Consider the following 20015-nt stretch of genomic DNA (forward strand, 5'->3'; position numbering starts at 1 on the left):
TCAAGTTTCAGACTGCAGAAAATGTTGAATTTATTCATTTAAAAATGTTTATTCTAACTTTACACCTGTCATGCATTCCATATGGTCCATTTCTCATATTAGACAGCTACAAATAGGATTTTTTCCCCATGACTTCTGGCAATCAGTAGGGAAGTGCATACATTCAATTTAAATTATAGATTGCTTCATGAACTGTCCAATATCTGCATGCATTTTAAACAGTATATATTTAAAAATCAATATAAACAGATGCACCGTGTTTTGCATAAACAAAATTACCTGTTAGCTTATCATTTGTACTTGATTAGAAAGTGTTCAAGCATTTGTCCACTACTTTTTTTTTATTATTATAAAAACTGACAATATATCAAGTGAACACATCTTAGGTATGTTTAAAAAAAATCTGATTATTTTACTGCTGTTATTTAAGAATATATATTTTAAGAAAATATGCATTTTGTATGTTGTCTAAATGCACTTTGAGTTGTAAATGTAAGTCAACATCTTGAGGCTATAAAATGTGAACTGTATGAAACGTTTTCAATTTATGCAAATATTTTTTTTCATTATGATTATGATTCATTATGATTCAGTAAATTATTAGCGGGCACGGACATGGCTCCACTGCCCATGGTGTGGTCTGTGTTTATTAATGAACTCTATAATGGTCAATAATTGGTACCAAATGTTAGGACCTTAGTATGGAGTAAGCCCGTTGGCATTTAAAAGGGACTGATGTAACTGTATTTAGCGCTTTAAAGTCTTGAAGCAGAAAATTTGCCAAATGGTTTAAGCCCATGAGTGTTTGGGTTAATTGGTTGACCCAATCCTTCTCAATTAAATTTTTTCAAAACTTTGTTTCCTTTAGTGTGTAAAAGTGCATATCTATTACAGATTGCACCTCCAGAGGGATTGTACTTGCTAATTGATGGAAAGAGTAGTTTCTGCTCGAAGAAAGATGCAAACTTAGTTAGAAGAGAAGGGTCAAATAATTTGCTGCAATTGACATGAAATGGCAGCTAACTTGATGCGCTGTGACTTATTCCCAATTAACCTGTGAGTTTTCTTGACGGTGTACCGGTGAGAATTGCATGAAAGTTCTGTGGTAGCTCCTGTTGTACTATTTTAGAATGCGTTGTTCTTCAGTGATTGTAAGAGAGTACATTTTTAGCCCCATGTAGAGAAGGTGAGACTGAAAATTTTAAATAGTTTTACACTACATGCGAGGTTTCACAATTCCACATTTTTTTCTGTGATAATTAAAGCATTCACTAGTTAGAAACATTAAACACTACAGAAAGATGATCATGTCAGTTTTAATATCAGATATGGTTTGTGCAAACATAAGTCACACCGCTATATCATATTCTACTCGAAATTGATGTGTTTCTCATATTCTCTTCAGGGATATTATCACCCTGAAAGCCACATTTTAATTTATTCCAAAGAACTCCGTCAGCCCAGTTTTATTGTTCAATTACTCTAGTTAATTTAACCCTCTGTGCTGTTGTCAGTGTGAATACAGCTGTGTGAACATCTGGTGGCACTAATGGCATAATTGGTCTTGGAGTATGACTTGTGTATCTCATCCAGAGGTCTCACTGAAAATTGTGCTTAATTGTGTTAATTCAGACAAGTCACAGGATAATTAGGCAGAATCACTAATGTAATTCTTCGCCATATGAATCTGGTTTTAATCGGCTGGAAATGACAAAGCCAATGTTCACATTTTCGGGACAGAACGCATTCACATTTTTTTTTCTGAAGGTCTAGGGTATTCATTTCCAGCGATGTGGACTTCAAACTTGTGAAGCGAGCTTGAATCAGATCCCGGTCTCAATTACGAAGACCTGAATTGGCGAGTATGTGAGACTTGACTGTCTTTCTCACACTTCCTAGTGACTTGCCTTGGACTTCATGACTTGACATGAGTCATTCTTTCAGAGACTAAATTAGCTAAAAACTGATTGCTCTTTTGGTCAAGTGCAGTGTACATTTGATCAAGTGCAGTGTACATTTTATTTTATTTTGTTTATTTTTTTAGGAAAGAATAGAATAATAATAAAAAAAAAACTCCCTATCTCCCTGTTATTATGTGCACTTTGCTATTAAACCCCACATCATAGAGTCACCAGTGATGCTTCAGTCTTTATTTAATGTCATAAAACCATTGTGATTTTTGCACATTGTGATTTTTGTTTCTCATATTTTTGTGGTGACTTAATACAACCCTCTACATTGTGAGTAATGCACTTGCACATGCAACAACATTTAAATAATTACCATGCACTTGGCCTATATACTCAACTGTGTAGTGTATGAATTAAGTTATTTTGTCATCCAACATCAAAGTCTGATAGCCCCTCCCCTCCACTACTATTATATTTCACACTTTCTTTTTTCAGTTAATTAAGTGCATCCTCCAGGCATTTAAAGTGATTTATAATCACAAAATGGCATAATAGTGCATAAATATAATGTCTATCGTTAGCCATTGGCTAATAAATTGTTAGATTTTAATAATAATAATAATAATAATAATAATAATACGTTACATTTATATAGCGTTTATCTCGACACTCAAATCGCTTTACATGAAAGGGGGGAATTTCCTCAACCACTACCAATGTGCAGCATCCACCTGTATGTTTCGACGGCAGCAATAGTGCATCAGAACGCCCACCACACACCAGCTTATTGGTGAAGAGGAGACAGAGTGATGAAGCCATTCAGTGTATGGGGATGATTGGGAGGCCACGATGATGTACAGAGGCCAGTGGGAAAACTTGGCCAGGATGCCGGGGTTAAACCCCCTACTCTTTTTACGAAGGACACCCTGGGATTTTTAATGACCACAGAGAATCAGGATCTCATTTAATGTCTCATCCGAAGGACGGTGCTTTTTGACAGGATAGTGTCCCCATCACTATACGGGGACATTAAGACCCACACAGACCACAGGGTGAGCACCCCCTAACACCTCACTAACACCAGCAAACTGGTTGTCCCAGAAGGTCTCCCATCCATGTACTGACCAGGCTCAACCCTGCTTAGCTTCAGTGGGCAACCAGTCTTGGGCTACAGGGTGATATGGCTGTTGCCAATGATTGAGTTGGAGGCCAAGAATAAGTTTAGCACAGATATATTTTCACTCGCCTACACTTGTACACTCTGACTGAGCATGTGAGCGGACTATTCCTATTGATATCAATGGATGTGCAGCATATTATATGCACTTTAAACTTTAGTTTGTAGGTGCCCATATCCCCCTGGCTTGGCTGAGAGCACTCTCTCTCTCTCTCTCTCTCTCTCTCTCTCTCTCTCTCTCTCTCTCTCTCTCTCTCAATAGATAGATAGATAGATAGATAGATAGATAGATAGATATTATTTTATGTCAAAATTCCTGAGTTTGTTTGGAATTATTTAGCCTTTGAGACTAAACAAAAGCCACTGAGGGCAGTTTCCTTCAGTAGAGGGCATTTATGTGTCAATGTGTGTCTTCCAAATCATTAATATATAAATCATTCATTCCAGGATGGATGGACGGATGGATAGATTGATGGATGTACATTTTATGTTGAGGTAAAAATTGTCAAAATTTGTGAGGTAACAGTTTGTAAGTCACTTCATCAGGGTTTTCAAACTGGTGGACTCCCAGTGAGCCACAAATATGTTTTAGGGGGCCATGAAAAACTTAAGAGAGAAAAAAGTATGTTTACGATTGTCAAAAGTAAATGCGTGCAGTCAGACAACCATTAATAATTTTATTTAATTAATATATTATGTTGCAGTTCCTTATGAAGTTATTGTCTATTGTTACACTAAAAACTGCAGGGTTAAAAAATAACCCAACCTTAACCACACCGCTGGGTCACTATTGGACAGAACACGCCCTGGGTTGGTTTGACCCAAGTGCTGGGTTTTACCAATTAACCCAATTTTCTGGGTCATTCATTTGACCCAAGCAGTGGGTGAAATTAACCCTCTTGCTGGGTTAAGTCTTACTCATGTGCTGGGTTATTTCGTGTCTTTTTGCCTTAATACATTTAGCAACAAATATATGTTATATTACGAATGTAAAATAAGTATTGTCTCTGTAATACAATAAACCAGACAGGCTACTGTATATGTGATTTCAATCTCATTTAATTGTGTTTTTCTTTACATTTTTTATATATTTCTTTAAATAGAATAAATATATTCTCATTCTAAGGTAATAAAAACATAACGGTTCATTAAGTAAGGTCTTTATACACTACTGAAAATCTGCATTTCACTGACTTGTCTGTCAACAGATCCTCCTAAATATTACACAATGCACCTTTAAAAGTCATTAAGCAACTCATTTTAACTCTTATACCATTACGATTTCATTAAGATGTGTTGATGTATTAAGAGCAGCAACAAACATTTAAAATGCGACTAAATATCACGGGGGCCTTAAACAACTGTTGTCCTCAAATTTTACAGAGGATGACTCTTTTTGATTAATTTGATACACGGCATGCTGGAGAAACTCCCAGGCAGGGAGACACTGCTTCATTTATTTAACATCAAAAACAAAAAAAGCTTTGAAACAAAGATCAACAGCCTCCAGCAAATCCTCGGTCTCGATGGCGTGGCCTGGAACAATAGCATAGGTCTGACTTGTTCCCATCATCTCATCCCTGAGGCACAGAATGTGGAGCAATGCTCCAGTCATCTCATTTTGTAAATATATTAAGCTATGTTGGTCCCCACCTGTTGATTACACACAATCACTTAGAGTGTTTCAATATAACTGACATGCAAGTTAAGCTTTTTTTTTTTTTGTGGAAGTATCAAAAAAATAAAAATAAAATATATTGCAAACATTACCAAATATGACCAAATGTGAAAAACGAATAAAATGTCTATTTCCATTCAGTATTTGCAAACTGAATTATAGTAGCCTAATAAAAGAGTACTTTGGACTAATATTATCAACATTCAAACTATCAAGCTCTTGAAAGCATTTTTTTATTAATTTTTTTTGGCAAAAACGATCCTGGTTTCGACAGAGACATTACAGAAGACACACGCAGACTGTGCTGGAACTTACCCCAGTCGCTTCATCTGACGAGTATTTCTAAAATATGCCAGCAGACTTTCCACACACAACTCACTAGCTACATTAGCCGCCCTAGACTAATTTCCCGCAGATTTTACGTGCGAGCCCTGTGAGGGACTAAAACATACGGATTTCATTCAACACGCTTTCCTCACTTTTAAATACATAACTTTCCACAATGAATACGATAATTATGTGATGAATTTACAATTTAAACTGCATATTTCAAAAACGCTGCTGATATACAGTAGCAGGTTTACAACTAAGGATTTAACGATGCGGCATTTTGTCAAAAAATCGAACCGACTAGCTGTGGCTTTTTAATGTTTCACAGAATAAATACGTTACTCCTCACACTTCCATATCAAAGACTGTATGTTGAACTGTGAAATTAGCTTGCTGTTACCACAACTTGTTAAAAATATAGGTAAACATTCATATTAACTTACCATATAACTGCCCGCTCCGAGTGGCATGCTCCTCGAGTCAGAAGTGAAGAATCCAGAAAGTTCTGAAAAGAATGAAAAGGTAATAAACCAGTTGCTGGGTCAAAATAACCCAACCAGCTGTTTATTTGTGAATGACGCCCTTACAACTCATTTGACCCAGCATGAGCAACCCAAGAATGCGTTTACAGTACCCCAAACAACCCCGCATTTTGACCCAGCACAATCAACCCAACAATTTGTTTAAAGAAACAACCCAGCATTTTTTTGAGTGTAAGTAATATTATCATATTATCCTCAGTTTAACTTAAGATTTTTTTTTTTTCCTGCATTAGGTAAATGTTCATTTTTGCCCCTGCTGTCATGAGTTTTAACATGTAAATGTAATGGTGTTTTAGAGAACAAGTCAATACAAATTGATCAATGACTCAGACTCTGCCCCATTGATGATACTGAGATTTGTGAAATTGTGATTGCTTACGTACATATGAACTTTGACAGTTCCCACTTTCACATTCTTGTATTGTCTTACCAGGAAACAATACAAACAAACAATCCTTCAGTTCCTTGAAACAGTGGTCAGTACGAGGCGCCACATTGCTTTTGTATTTCCAGGCACACACCGATGGCCATTACGAATCACAACAGCACCTATGAGAGACTTAATTTCCCTGGGCAGCCCCGGCCATCCTCCACCACAAACAATGGCAGCAGTGCAGTCACATCATGTTGACTTAGTGAGAAATCTGTCCCCCTCATCCACAACGTTCCTCAGGCACAAAGAAAATGAAAAGGACAGGGGGAGGTCCACAGGGAAATAGCACATTATTTCTGAATTTGCTGTTAACCTCGTGTTGTCGTTAGCGAGACATACTCTTCTTTGGAAATAGGGGCTCAGGGATGATTCCGCCATCAAAGGCTTTTGTTCGTTGTGCATGTTCCTACTTAGTAAACAGGTACAAGGAGCTCCTCGTTATATCCCTCTGAGACTCCATTAAAGACTCTCTGAGCGTCTTCACGCACCCTCTGGTTCACTGCTAACTACATTTTGGCATCAATTGACACATGCTGGAAAAGATATTGATTAATTCATGCAGACCAAAAATTATCTCCGTTTTTTGTTCTGGGTAGTGGGTAAAATTTTGGAATATTTACATTCAGACAGCATCAGGATTTAAGACAAGAAAGAAGCAGCAGTGGCACGAAATCAATTAAGTGGGCTGCCAGGTAATAAATTAATTTCCAAGGGACAGTGCTAATATGTCTAATCCCCATGCGTCTAATTGTTTTACTCATGCTATGCAAATATAAAATGGCAAAAAAGGAATTATGGTTTTCTGTGACTTCTGGACACCATCTTTCTGAAAGATAATGAAAGAAAATAATTAGATTTTAATCACTCGCTCTATGTGCGCATCTGTCTTTGTGTACTTGTGTATCTGCTCTGGAAATAAGTCAATAAATCAATTAAATAAGTTGGTACATTTCAAAATCATACTGCAGCAGAGATTTCCAGATGAGTTTTTATGCACTCTACAAATTCTAGAATGACTTTTTAAATTAAATTTACACTTACCTGCCACTTATTAGGTACACCTTTCTAGTACCAGGTTGGACCCCCTTTTTTTCCTCCATAACTGTCTTAATTCTTCGTGGCATAGATTCAGCAAGGTGCTGGAAACATTCGTCAGAGATTTTGGTCCATATTGACATGATAGCATTACACAGTTGCTGCAGATTTGTCGGCTGCACATTCATGATGCAAAACTCCCCGTTCCACCACATGTGAAAGGTGCGTTATTGGACTGGGTGACTGTGGAGACCATTTGAGTATAGCGAACTCATTTAAATGTTCAAGAAACCAGTGTGAGATGATTTGAGCCTTGTAACATGGTTCTTGCTCCTGCTGGAAGTAGCCACCAGAAGATGAGTACACTGTGGTCATAAAGGGATGGACACGGTCAGCAACAATATGCAGGTAGGCTGTGACGTTTAAACAATTGGTACCAGAGTACTGTATGTGAGCGAAGTGAAATGAGGACATTAAACCCATTTAGCTAACATGATACAGATAGATCACTCAAATCATAAAAATGTGAAGGTTATGATGATGGCGATGGACATGAGCGGGAGGTTATAGGCTACTGAATATGATCGGGTGTTTCATTTAATAGACCTATATATCATGAACAGAACTTTTGCGAGATTTCAAAGCATACTTATAAATACTCAACGCATTCTCATCCTAGGGCGTTATATACTGACGCTTTTGACATTTCGTCTACATCGAACGCACATGGCACCCTTTAGCGTCAATATGGCACGCACAGAGCTTTGTTCGGTTATGGGTAGGTTTAGGTCTGGGGTAGGGTTAGGGTTAGACCGCTAGGAGGCGCCTTCTGGCCCATATCTATCTGCGTCTGATATTGACGCTAAAGGGTGCCATGTGCGTTCGATGTAGACAAAATGTCAAAAGCGTCAGTATATGACGCCTTGGGATGAGAACGGGCTGAAATACTTTAGGCGCAATTTCCTCAGGGAGCGAAGATGGAGTGGTGTTTTTGATATCAGTGAGCGAGGATTGGAGCAGGGAGTGGTATTGTGAACCTGGAGCGGAGCTGGAGTGGAGTGATTATTGAATACTTGGGGAAATTGTTGCCGCTCCACTCCCTGCTCACATACTCTGATTGGTACTAAGGGGTCCGAAGTGTGCCAAGAAAATATCCCCCACGCCATTACACCACCAGCAGCCTGAACCATTGATGGAAGGCAGGATGGATCCATGTTTGAATGTTGTTCACGCCAAATTCTGACACTACCATCTGAATGTCGCTGCAGAAATTGAGACTCATCAGACCAGGCAAAGTTTTTACAGTCTTCTATTGCCCAAATTTGGTGAGCCCGTGTGAATTGTAGCCTCAGTTTGCTGTTCTTAGCTGAAAGGAATGGCATCTGGTGTGATGATCTGCTGCTGTAGCTCATCTGCTTCAAAGATTGACATGTTCTGTTCTGTCCTGTACAGTGGTTTTTTGAGCTACGGTTCCCTTTCTATCAGCTGGAACCAGTCTGGCCATTCTCCTCTGACCTTTGGCATCAACAAGGCATTTTTACCCACAGAACTGCTGCTCACTGGTTATTTTCTCTTTTTCAGATCATTCTCTGTAAACCTTAGAGATGGCTGTGCGTGTAAATCCCAGTAGATCAGCAGTTTATGAAATACTCAGACCAGCCCATCTGGCATCAACCACCATGTTACGTTCAAAGTCACTTAAATCAACTTTCTTCCCCATTCTGATGCTCAGTTTGCACTTAAAGGGTTAGTTCACCCAAAAATGAAAATTCTGTCAGTAATTACTCACCCTCATGTTGTTCCAACCGCGTAAGACCTTCGTTCATCTTCGGAACACAAATTAAGATATTTTTGATGAAATCAGAGCTATGTCTCACTCCTCCATAGGCTGCTATGTGACCGAAACTTGCTGGCCCAGAAAAGTTATTAAAGAGATCGTTAATATAGTCCAAGTGACTCCAGTGGCTCAATCTTAAGTATATCAAGCGACGAGAATACTTTTTGTGCGCAAAAACAAACAAAAATAACGACTTTATTCCACTTTTAATTTCCTTCTCTCTGGGCCTCGTAGTGTTTTTGCGCTGCGCGTCTGTGTTGCACGTCATCACGCATCACACACATGACCGGCGTCGGCCAATAGTGAGCCTACGTGGTGACGTGAACACAGACGTGCTGCGCAAAAAGACTACGCGAACCAACTAGAGGCCCAGAGAGAAGGAAATGAAAAGTGGAATAAAGTCGTTATTTTTGTTTGTTTTTGCGCACAAAAAGTATTCTCGTCGCTTGATATACTTAAGATTGAGCCACTGGAGTCACTTGGACTATATTAACTATCTCTTTGATGACTTTTCTGGGCCAGCAAGTTTCGGTCACATAGCAGCCTATGGAGGAGTGAGACATAGCTCTGATTTCATCAAAAATATCTTAATTTGTGTTCCGAAGATGAACGAAGGTCTTACGCGGTTGGAACAACATGAGGGTGAGTAATTACTGACAGAATTTTCATTTTTGGGTGAACTAACCCTTTAAGCAGATTGTCTGGACCATGTCTACGTGCCTAAATACATTGAGTTGCTGTCATGTGATTTTCTGATTAGATATTTGCGTTAACGAGCAGTTGAACAGGTGTACATAATAAAGTGCTTTGTGACGTTTTTGCAGTACAATTTGATGTCAAGGAAGATTTTTGAGGCACATAAGTCATAAACATCTACAATAGAGTTATAAATAATGGTCGTGTTTGTTACATCAATGTTCCAACTAATAATGATCCTAATGAAATGTGCTTGAGCAGTTACTGTCATATGGATATATTATGCAAACACTACTTCTCAAGAGCATCTATTTACCAGTTGTTAGCCTACACAACTGACTAACGTTTAACAAATGTATGTGTATGTGAAAAGAATAGGTACTCTTAAAGACCCTTTAACTTTTTATGCACTGAATATGCATGTATGTTTAAGTTCAACCAATGGGGCACATCCCCAGCACATCCAATATTTTACTTGCAACCGCACTTGCTGTACCAATTTGCTTCATGCATTTAAGTCATCTTTTCTGAGATGGACTATAGTCTTTTTTTTCTACAGTAATTTTTGTCATGCTAAAAACACTGATATAAAATAAAAATGTACTGTAATTTCTATGTACCACTGCTTTCCTGCCACTATAGTAATTACTATACTGGCAGGAAATATGGTTAAATTGCTCAGAAAGTGTCCATTAATTAAGACTACATTCAACAAATTAGCTTTAGTTGTTCTTGTTTGGTTGTTGTATTTTACAAGTTGTCAGGGCACCAAGAAAGTCAAATAATTTCATTTTACTTCAGTTATGAGATATTTCTCAGCAGCTAGTTTCTGTATTTTAGCTGAACTTTTAATGGGATGACAAAATTTTCTCCAATTATTCACAAATGTTTTTTTGAGCCTGCATTGCACATGCTCAAATTATTATTTGTTTACTGTAGTTGATAGATAAACAGCTGCAATTTGTTTGTTCATGTCCTTAATCTTCAAAAAAAAAAAAAAAAAAAAATCCATTTAATTAAAATGTCATGTTTTGGCTTATTCTAAAAGCAATCTTGGTAACAAAAGCCGGATAATTACTTGTCAAATATTGTCGGGCTCTATTATTTACATGTATCAGTACCAGCCTGTTGAGAAACTGTTGAAAAATCGGCAAGAGACGGAGGATCTTTTACCTTTCCACCTACCACATCTGAAGTGCAGAGAGTACTACTTCATTGAAGAGGTGGAGATGCTTGAATACCGGAATTATTGGACCACGCACAGGAGGAAGATGGCCACTCAGATGGGAGATGGCTTTGATGGAACCAGCTGCTGGCTTTCCTTTGGCCCAGATCTCCTTGTGCAGTTCTCCTGCCTCCTGACAAGGAGACTTTCTACCTTTTGACTAGCACTTTCAGCTGGCACTGTTATCAGCTTAAGACTGGAATTTTTAACCTCTCAAGAGCTGAGTACAGCAGGTAACTCTCTACCTATCTTTTAATCTCCCTCTTTCCCCATCTCTCTCTCACATATATATATATATATATATATATATATATATATATATATATATCTGCTCTTTTTGCCCCGCCAACCAATTTAGGAGAGTCCTTGAAGCTCAGGAATGGAAAGAACTGCACTCTTCCCCTTTCAAGGCAGCCTGACGCATTAGTCTACTTTCAAGGCACTCAATTTGAGGTTCCACACTATGCCCTTCTATCTGCATGTTTGATTTGCTCTCTGCTGCCTCCAGATCTCTGAAGTGATATCTCACACCTCACATTTACTGTGACATAGATTAGCCATTTCTTTGTCATTTCTGGGGTACAGTAGGCATCTAAATTTCATCTCTATGACTCTTGCAGGCTGTTTGCACATTTTTACTAAAGAGAAATTCTAATGTTGATTACCTCATAAAATAATTTAAATTAGTCCCTTCATTTTTTTTTACACTTTCACGCAGGTCACTACAGTGGGCAGCTATTCAAAAAGCATTTTATTGCGTATGCATGGGTTTTAATGGCAAAGTTGCACATCAACCTTTACAGTGGACCCTAGTGCATCATCCTATACATTGCAAACAAGTGGCAAGCCATTGTATGTGGATTTTTTTTTTCTCTTTCTCCAAACCAAGATGGCCAAGATCCAGTCAGAAATGCCAAGTTGTATGAAGTTATTCGTCTGCTGGTGGAATGGAAACAAACTCAATTGCTTTTGCAATAACTGAAGCTGTATTAGATAGTCCTGTGCAAAAGTCTTATGGTGCGTTCACACCGGACGCGTTTAGCGCGTCAGGCGCGAGTCATTTCAATGTTAAGTCAATGCAAAGACGCGTTACGCGCGTAAAAAATTCCTGCGGCGCGAATGAGGCGTTTAGCGCGGCGCGGTAGACGCGAATTCGCCTCATTCGCTCGTCAAGTTCGCGTGAATGACGCGAATTGAGCGTCTGGCGCGTTAAGCGCGTTACGCGCGAATGATTTTATTAGTGCTATTTGTGCATTCACGCGTTTGACGCGAATTCGCGTCTGCCGCCCGAGTTGAAAAATCTGAACTTCTGCGTCAATTCGCGCCGCGTTAACCAATCAGGAGCCTGCTTGCATGCTGCTGTCACGTGGTGAAGTGACAGTTTATAATGTTATTTTATGTTTGGCCTCAATAAATTATTTTGTAATATGACTAAAATGCACAATAAAGCAAATAAAAACATATAACTCGATTTCAATATATGAGAGATACTCATTTTGTATTGAATGCTATTTATTCCATATCTATTCTAGATTATATGAAACATTATTAATCTAATGTAAAGACAACAAACACAATTTAGTGTATAAAAAAAAAATCACAGGACAGGTTTCATTTTTGAAGGCTGCAGCTCCATTTATTATCAAAACAAAAATAAATCACAGATTAGGTGCGGGCGAGGGTGAACCTCGCGCCGGGCTGTACAGCGCGGGCTCGTCAGGCAGCGACCACCACTCGAGGCCGAGGCTTATACGGCCTACGCTTTCCTCGTCAGCGTCCTCACCGTTAGGTCCACCAAACCTACCTCCTGGAGCAAATTGTGAAACTCCTGAAACCCTCCGGAGGGTTTGGTGGACCCGAGAACAGCGACGATGTCCACTACGCTGCTGTTTCTGCTCTCCAGAGCATATACGAGTGGTGACTCTCTCGATTAATGCTAATGCTAGATAAACATCTAAAAAAAGATGGCCGCCAACAGGTTTCGAAACTTTCGCCTCTGACGCGCGTGACGCGCGTAAATTTCGATTCAAACTTTTGATTTTACGCGCATCAATTTCGCTCTTGACACGCGAATGCACACAAAGTGGTCAAGCGTATAACTAGACGCGGCAGGCGCGAATTTGACGCGCTGTTCGCGTCCGGTGTGAACGCACAGTTAGGCATGTTAATACCCCCCCACCCCCCCCCCCCACCCCCCATAAAAAATGGTTTTAAGTCAGTTATTTATATCTTTTGCTGTTTACATTTCCAAACATTGTTTTTTGCCATTAATTGTAATAATCCAACATCCAGGATGATCTGATCTCACCATCATCGAGTCCGTCTGTGATTACATGAAGAAACCGAAAAAACTGAGACAGACTAAATCCAGAAGAACTGCAGGAACGTATCCAAGATGCTTGAAGAAACCTTCCTGCAAAGCTACAGTACTGTGAAAAGTACTGGCACTTGTGTTAAAATGCTGTAAAGTGAGAATGCTTTCAAAAATAAAATCACAAATTGAATTTATTTATGATTTAACTTCTATTAACTAATTCAAATCAATATATTGTATGGTGTAACGACCCTTTGCGTTTAAAACGGCTTTTGTCCAGGTACACTTGCGCATAGTTTTTCAGGTAGCTTTGCAGGAAGGTTTCTTACTTCTATACCGGCTGTTGTCAGACTCCTTGTGCATTCACAAATCTCACTGAATTATTACAATTAATGGCAAAAAGAATGTTTGGAAATGTAAACTGATATTTCCTACTGACACACTACAACAAAAGATATAAATAACTGACTGATATTAACATGCCTAAGACTTTTGCACAGTACTGTAGTTTTTTGTATATTTTATAGTTTTCACATGACTTTTTATCATTTTATTAATTGGTTTGTTAAATACACACAGCATTGCAGTGTTATTGCTGTATTATGTTTTATACAGTATCTCTTCAGTTAAAACCATAAACGCATGCTGTTCACTGTGGACATCTGAAAATCTCTTTGAAAAATGTTTCAAAAAATGTTCAGGCCTAAGAGCAATAAAAACACATAGGAAAAATAGTTTTGACTGAGGTTGTCACTGCATATTTTACAGCACAGACTTGTGCTTGTTATAGGGCCTTGTTCTTTGTTTGAGGGTAAAGTTATTTGGATTTGTTACCGATTTGACCTGCTCTAGAGCAGTTTTATTTAACATAAACAGAAATGCGTTGCATTACATGCGGAGAAGATATTTTGAGTCTCTCCCAGATGCTTTTGCTTTTTTTTTTTTTGTGGAGACCTCCTTTTTGAACCAGGTTTTGGCTTATTTTTGGCATTTTTGCCTGTATTGTAGGACAGTTGATACTTCACAGGAAACAATGTGGGAGAGAAAGATGAGGGTGAGATTGGAAAGTACCTCGAGCCTAACTCGGTTTGTCGGATGCGCAACCTTGCCATGTGTCAAAGCACTTTTGCATTGTATTAATAATACTTTATTATTAACATGTTATATTAAACTTTGAATATATATTATTTTATAAGAGGCTCAATGGGTAGAACTGCTTCCTCACAGCAAGAAGGTCCCCGGTCCGAGTCAAGGACCCAGGAGGCTTTTCTATGTGGAGTTTACATGTTCTTGCAGTGGGGATGCTTCGGTTTCCCCACAATCTAAAAACATGCACAGACCATCCAGGGTGTTTCCCTGACTTTGTCCCAAGAGGCTGGGTTAGGCTCCAGCATCCCCACAACCCTACAAAGGATACATGGTTTGAAAATGGATCGATTTAAAGGTACCGCTTTGTTCAAGAGTTAATATGTACAGTATTATGTATTATCGTGAATGTATTAGTTGGTGTTCAAAGAATGGGCCACAGATGTCAGCCAAAAATTGTACTAAACAATGTTTGTTTAGAGCATGTAAACAAGGAAGTGTCGTCTCCTCCCTTCTTGGTATCCCAGCACATAGATTGTGCCAAATTTACTGGGCCTGTATCTGTCTCAGTTTGATATGGCTGCGGTCCAGTTGGATGGCCAATTTTAATGAATCACTTGAGAATCTTCTACCATTTGATTTAACTGGGCAAAAATTTTCTGCTCCAGCAGCCGAACCACATTTCACACAAATCATAGAGATCAAATATGTCAAGTTGCTGCACTGAGTCTTATGGAAAACAGGTCATACCTATTATAATGGGGAAGGAGTCAAATTGCTGCACTGGTATCTAGACAGGAGCAGGTTTCTTTGTGTAAAAAGCTCATTTGGTGGACTTGTTCATTGGGTCAGTAGCTTGAGGTTATAGAATGTATTCATTCTGACTTTTCCTGTCACCTGCAAAGTGGGGGCTGGAAGGGAGAGGGTGCATTTTCTAAAGCTCTATTTTACGCTCAACCCCGCACCTGCTCTATTGCCTGGTATTGACTCCCGGAATTAACATATTAATTGTTTACCCGCATCCTCATGTTGGTTTTATGAGGGTTGCCAGAGAGACGAGCGGGTTGTGAGCATGCACGCAAGCATATGCACACTCACTGACGCTTGTTTGGGTGGGTAATCAGAGCAGCTTTGGAACTTTACAAGAAGTCATTAGCAGTCAAGACTATTGTGCAGACGTTCTGATTTCAAAGGTGCTCCACAACAGCTTGTGTGGTGAGGACTGATTGAACCAGAGCACTTGAAAGGGGAAGAGAGACGTCAGGTTCGCCGCATCCTGTCGTGGCCCATCTGCCTCCTCCTCTGCTCCCACAGCCAGCCTCCTTTGTAAGGAAGGAGGGTTTTGAACATCAAAGCTGAGGCTCGCTACCTAGGAGACGGAAACAATTAGTGAGGGATTTGGTGAAAGGTATGCGGCGGAGTTCAGAGACGCTAAACTAAAGATGGGCCGAACTGATATATCTGATGAAACTGTGTTGCACCCCTCAGCCAACATTGGGCTATATAATTACGCTTCAATCCCAAGTACAGCTTGCGTTTTCACGAATCCCTGCTTATGCCTCCCATAGATAACAACATATCTTGATTAAGATCTAATTATCCTGTATCCAGTGGGGATTTTAAATTAGTGTTTAAAACATGGCACCGCCCCGGAATTAAGTGGTGACACCGGTGCATTGGTCCGAATCTGGTGACTGATGCCATAGGTATATGAATTTCTCATTATCTTTTATATATTAGGGTATCCCCAGAGCTACAGTGCTGAAGGCCATGGCAACCTTCAAGGGAAACAGCTTGTTATAGAGTCCCCTTGGGCTGTTATAGTTCTGTTGAATGATTTAAGAGGAAATTTATAGGGGTTCTTTGTGTTCTCTGTGTGTGTTTATTTATTTATTTCTTACCTCTGTCTCCGGCAATTAGTCTCATTTCCATGTTCATATTTAAGTCAAAGGGCATCTTCAGATTATGTCGTAGTCTGCGATATTAATACACAAATTAATAAAAGAATGTGTTTTGCTTTTAAGTTGGTTCTTTTATGTGGTAAATGCACATTAAGTGCATGCGTTAAAGCTTCCCTGTTTACACTTTCTTCTTTTCATGTTTAACATACCATTTATCTTGTGGCTGTAAGAACCAGCACTTCGGAGATAACAACTGATATGTGGATTGCGCAAGAAAGAAAAGCATCCACATTATTAATTTTAGGGGGAAATGAGGAGCGCAGATTAGAGATGGAACTGAATAATTAAATCTAATTATGTGACAAAATGAAATAATAGTGAAGAGAGCAATAAATGCAACACTCCTCCCACTAAATCATAGAGCATTTTATTCATGTGATATAATTTATTGCCCTTGATTCCTTAAAGCTTTTCAAAGGATATTAAGTGCAAGGCAGGAGACTGTGTTCAAGCCGACAGATTTCAGCAGGAAAGTATCAAGGAGTGCATTAGACAGGATTAGAATCCTCAATCACTCACTGGACTGCAATTTAATATAAGGAATGTCAGCATCCTCCCCTCCCCTAGTACTATTAAACAAGCTTGTCTATCCCTTTCAATTAGCCGGTGAAAGACTAGCCCTGCCCCCTCCCTCGAGATCTGCTAAATGTGTTTATGACAACACAGCAGCACTAAAACTATAGGAAGAAGAATACATTACCATGTCTCTGTGTGTGAAGGCTTTCCCTGGTGTCCTACGTTACACACATTTATCACTAATTCTCAAGAACAGGGAAAAATAGGCTACAAAAAAGATTATATAAATTCAGAGGTATTTTATTACAGTATGTTAATTTTTCTTCACTGTCATTCACACCATCAGATATGTCAGATATTATAAATATTGACAAATCTAGCACGTTAGTCAATTAGTGAATGAATTAAGGCTGCATGATATTAAATATATAATCACTGAGCCTGTGTGGTGTCGTTGAACTGAGTGATAATTAGTGTTGATGAGTATGTTAAAATTCATTAAATGAAGACCATATAAAATAGCTGTTTATAGTTAGTGGTTTTTAATGTGATTATTAATGAATATTTGTGTTGAGATCCTTCTAGTGATCATGTCTGATTCATTTCAGGTTAATTTACAAGGCATGCTTTGCCTCATGTCTCAGAAATAAGTGCTGTAATATAGGGCTATTCAGTGTGATTTTTAACAATTTCTGTTGCAATCTTTTCGAAGAAATAATATAAGAGAGGCTTGAGGTGTTAGGGGTCATTCTCTCATGATGTGCAACCTTGGTGAGTCAAGCAACAAAGAGAGCATTGAGACCTTTAGGGGGGGGCGTGCAGACAGATCAATCTGGAGACAAGCCGAGTGACTAGGTCAGAGTGAGGCCACTTCAAAGGGTGTGAATGCACACCACTAGCAGGGACGCAGAGGGTTAGAGACCCTGACGAGAGGATTCAGTCATTCCGAGGCTGATGTGGAAAGCACTAAGCAGAGCTATCAGCTCAGAACAATGTCACATCATGACCTCCTTTAAAGACATGATGATGTTTCATAACCTCCATCAGTCCTGGCAACGTCACTCACTCACTCACTCACTCACTCACTCACTCCATATTCCATGTGTTAAATGTGTTTGACAAGATAGCAGCACTAAAACTATAGGAAGAGGATTACATTACCCTGTGCAAATTATATGCAGATGGTTCAGCTTGATTGGACTGGCCAGCTTAATTTGAAATGTAAATGCCTTATTTATTTATTTAATTTTGTTACTTACAGTAATTGTTCATCTTAAATTTCCAAGGTACAAGTAAGTTGCAGTCTAAATCCACCTGGAAATATGAGGGGGTGCTTTTCCTTGATTTGAATGGGCATGACACTCATGCCCAGCCACTGATGCAAATGAAGTGAGGCAATTTATACACACAACACTGGTAAATGACAATGATAATATGAAAGTTAATTTGCTACTGATGTCCAGTAAATTTGAGCAGGTGTCTTAATATGCAGCATGTGTTTACTCTGGCAATATATTAGATGATTTGTGTGACATTTATGGGGTGGTAGTGAGGCTCAGAGGAGTCATTGTGATCTGCCTAGTGGGTTTGCATTCCCAAAATATCCATTTGTGGCTTGTTTTACACTATTTGGGATTTTACAGCCCATCACCCAGAAATTTTCTCATCTGTGAGCATTAACTGCCTTACATACATTAGCAATAAAATCCCTAACAAATGTGCCGAGGGACTGACAACTGCATGTGTTGGCATAAAATATTCTGAACTATCTCTGTCTGGGAATTGTGATGTCTACTGCTAGTAATCTATATGGCAGCTCTCAGTTTTATACAAATATGTTTCGCTGTATGTGCATTACACTGCAGAGATTTGAAGTAACCTTGCAGCCCTTTTTAAAAGAGCAATTCATGTGTGTGTGTGCGCGTGTTTGCGTGTGTGTGTGTGTGCAATTCCTCCTTCCTCCACATTCATGAAAGTAATAAATGCATTTTGTGTAAGAGTACAATGGAGTGGACAAACTAGAGATTTTTATTTCTTTATTTTTTGGAAAGTGCATCCCTCTAATCTTCCCAACAATGTCAATTTAACCTGTTTTTCTGCATCTATGGATTGCTACGCCAATGTGTCCGACTGATAGAGGGCTAATTTAGCCCCAACGAATGGCCCACCTATCTCTTATTTAGAATTTATAGTTTGAAGCCTCTGTGCTGCAATGCTGCCCTCCAGTGTATACACCCACCAACCCCCTCCATCCACACGGTCTCTTAGCTTTAGGACTAACCATCCCAAAACCTTCCTTTTGTTAAGATGTCAAATGAGCATCTATTTAAAGTATTTTCCTCTCAAGCATTTGCTTAGACCTAAAGGCATGCGATTTATTTATTTATTTATTTCATGCATTCCACAAGCGTTTGTGAGCAAACATAATCTAAAATGCTGCGTGCACAGCCCCGGCATCGACAGAGCAGATGTATAATGCATGTGTGTTGGCACCTGACTCAGCATGCCAATGATTTTTGTTGCCTTGGATATGTGACTGGCACCGATCCAAATCTACACCTTCCCTACAAGTCCTCAAAGTGTATTTATATAGTTTTCATGCTTGGCAGGAGCTTTTCCTCACCGCCGGCTTGTAGCGGTCCCGAGGTGGAACGTGATTATGATTGCATGAGACATTATTGCCTTGTTTTGCGATGGCCATTATAAGGATCTCAGGGGACAGCGTACATTGACTCACTAGGATCTATACATCGCTATCTACAGGGTTCGACACTCAGGCGGCAATCAAGCTGAGTAGTTGAAGTGCAACACGTCTTGTTTGTTCATAGCTCCTTTTGGCTGTTGTCAGGCTCTTTTAAGATTGCAGGGCTATTTAGTTGCCCATTGTTGACAGTTTAAGTTGGAGCTCCACTTATTTGCTATCACTGTTACCACTTACATGGACAAGTGCTTTTGTTGTTGTTTTGTAAAATCTCAATAATAAGGATGACAAGTTGTAGTTATTTGTGAGAAATGTTGCAAGAGCGACAGAGACAAAATACAATACGATTTACCTCCGTCGTCCCTGATGACGAAACCCGTGTGTCCGTGACAACAACGGATATGAACCTTTCTCCTACACAACCCGTTGAACTCAATCGATAAGCCAACCTTTAAGGCAGAATATGCAATTTAGCCATGTTTCTGACATGTCCCTCGGCACCCTAATGCTGTTTTCATCTATAAACATATGTTTATATCCCGAACATCTTTTAAACTTCACCATTTAGCCTCGC

This window comes from Squalius cephalus, assembly GCF_949319135.1.
Source record: "Squalius cephalus genome assembly, chromosome: 14".
In the NCBI taxonomy this organism is placed as follows: Eukaryota; Metazoa; Chordata; class Actinopteri; order Cypriniformes; family Leuciscidae; genus Squalius; species Squalius cephalus.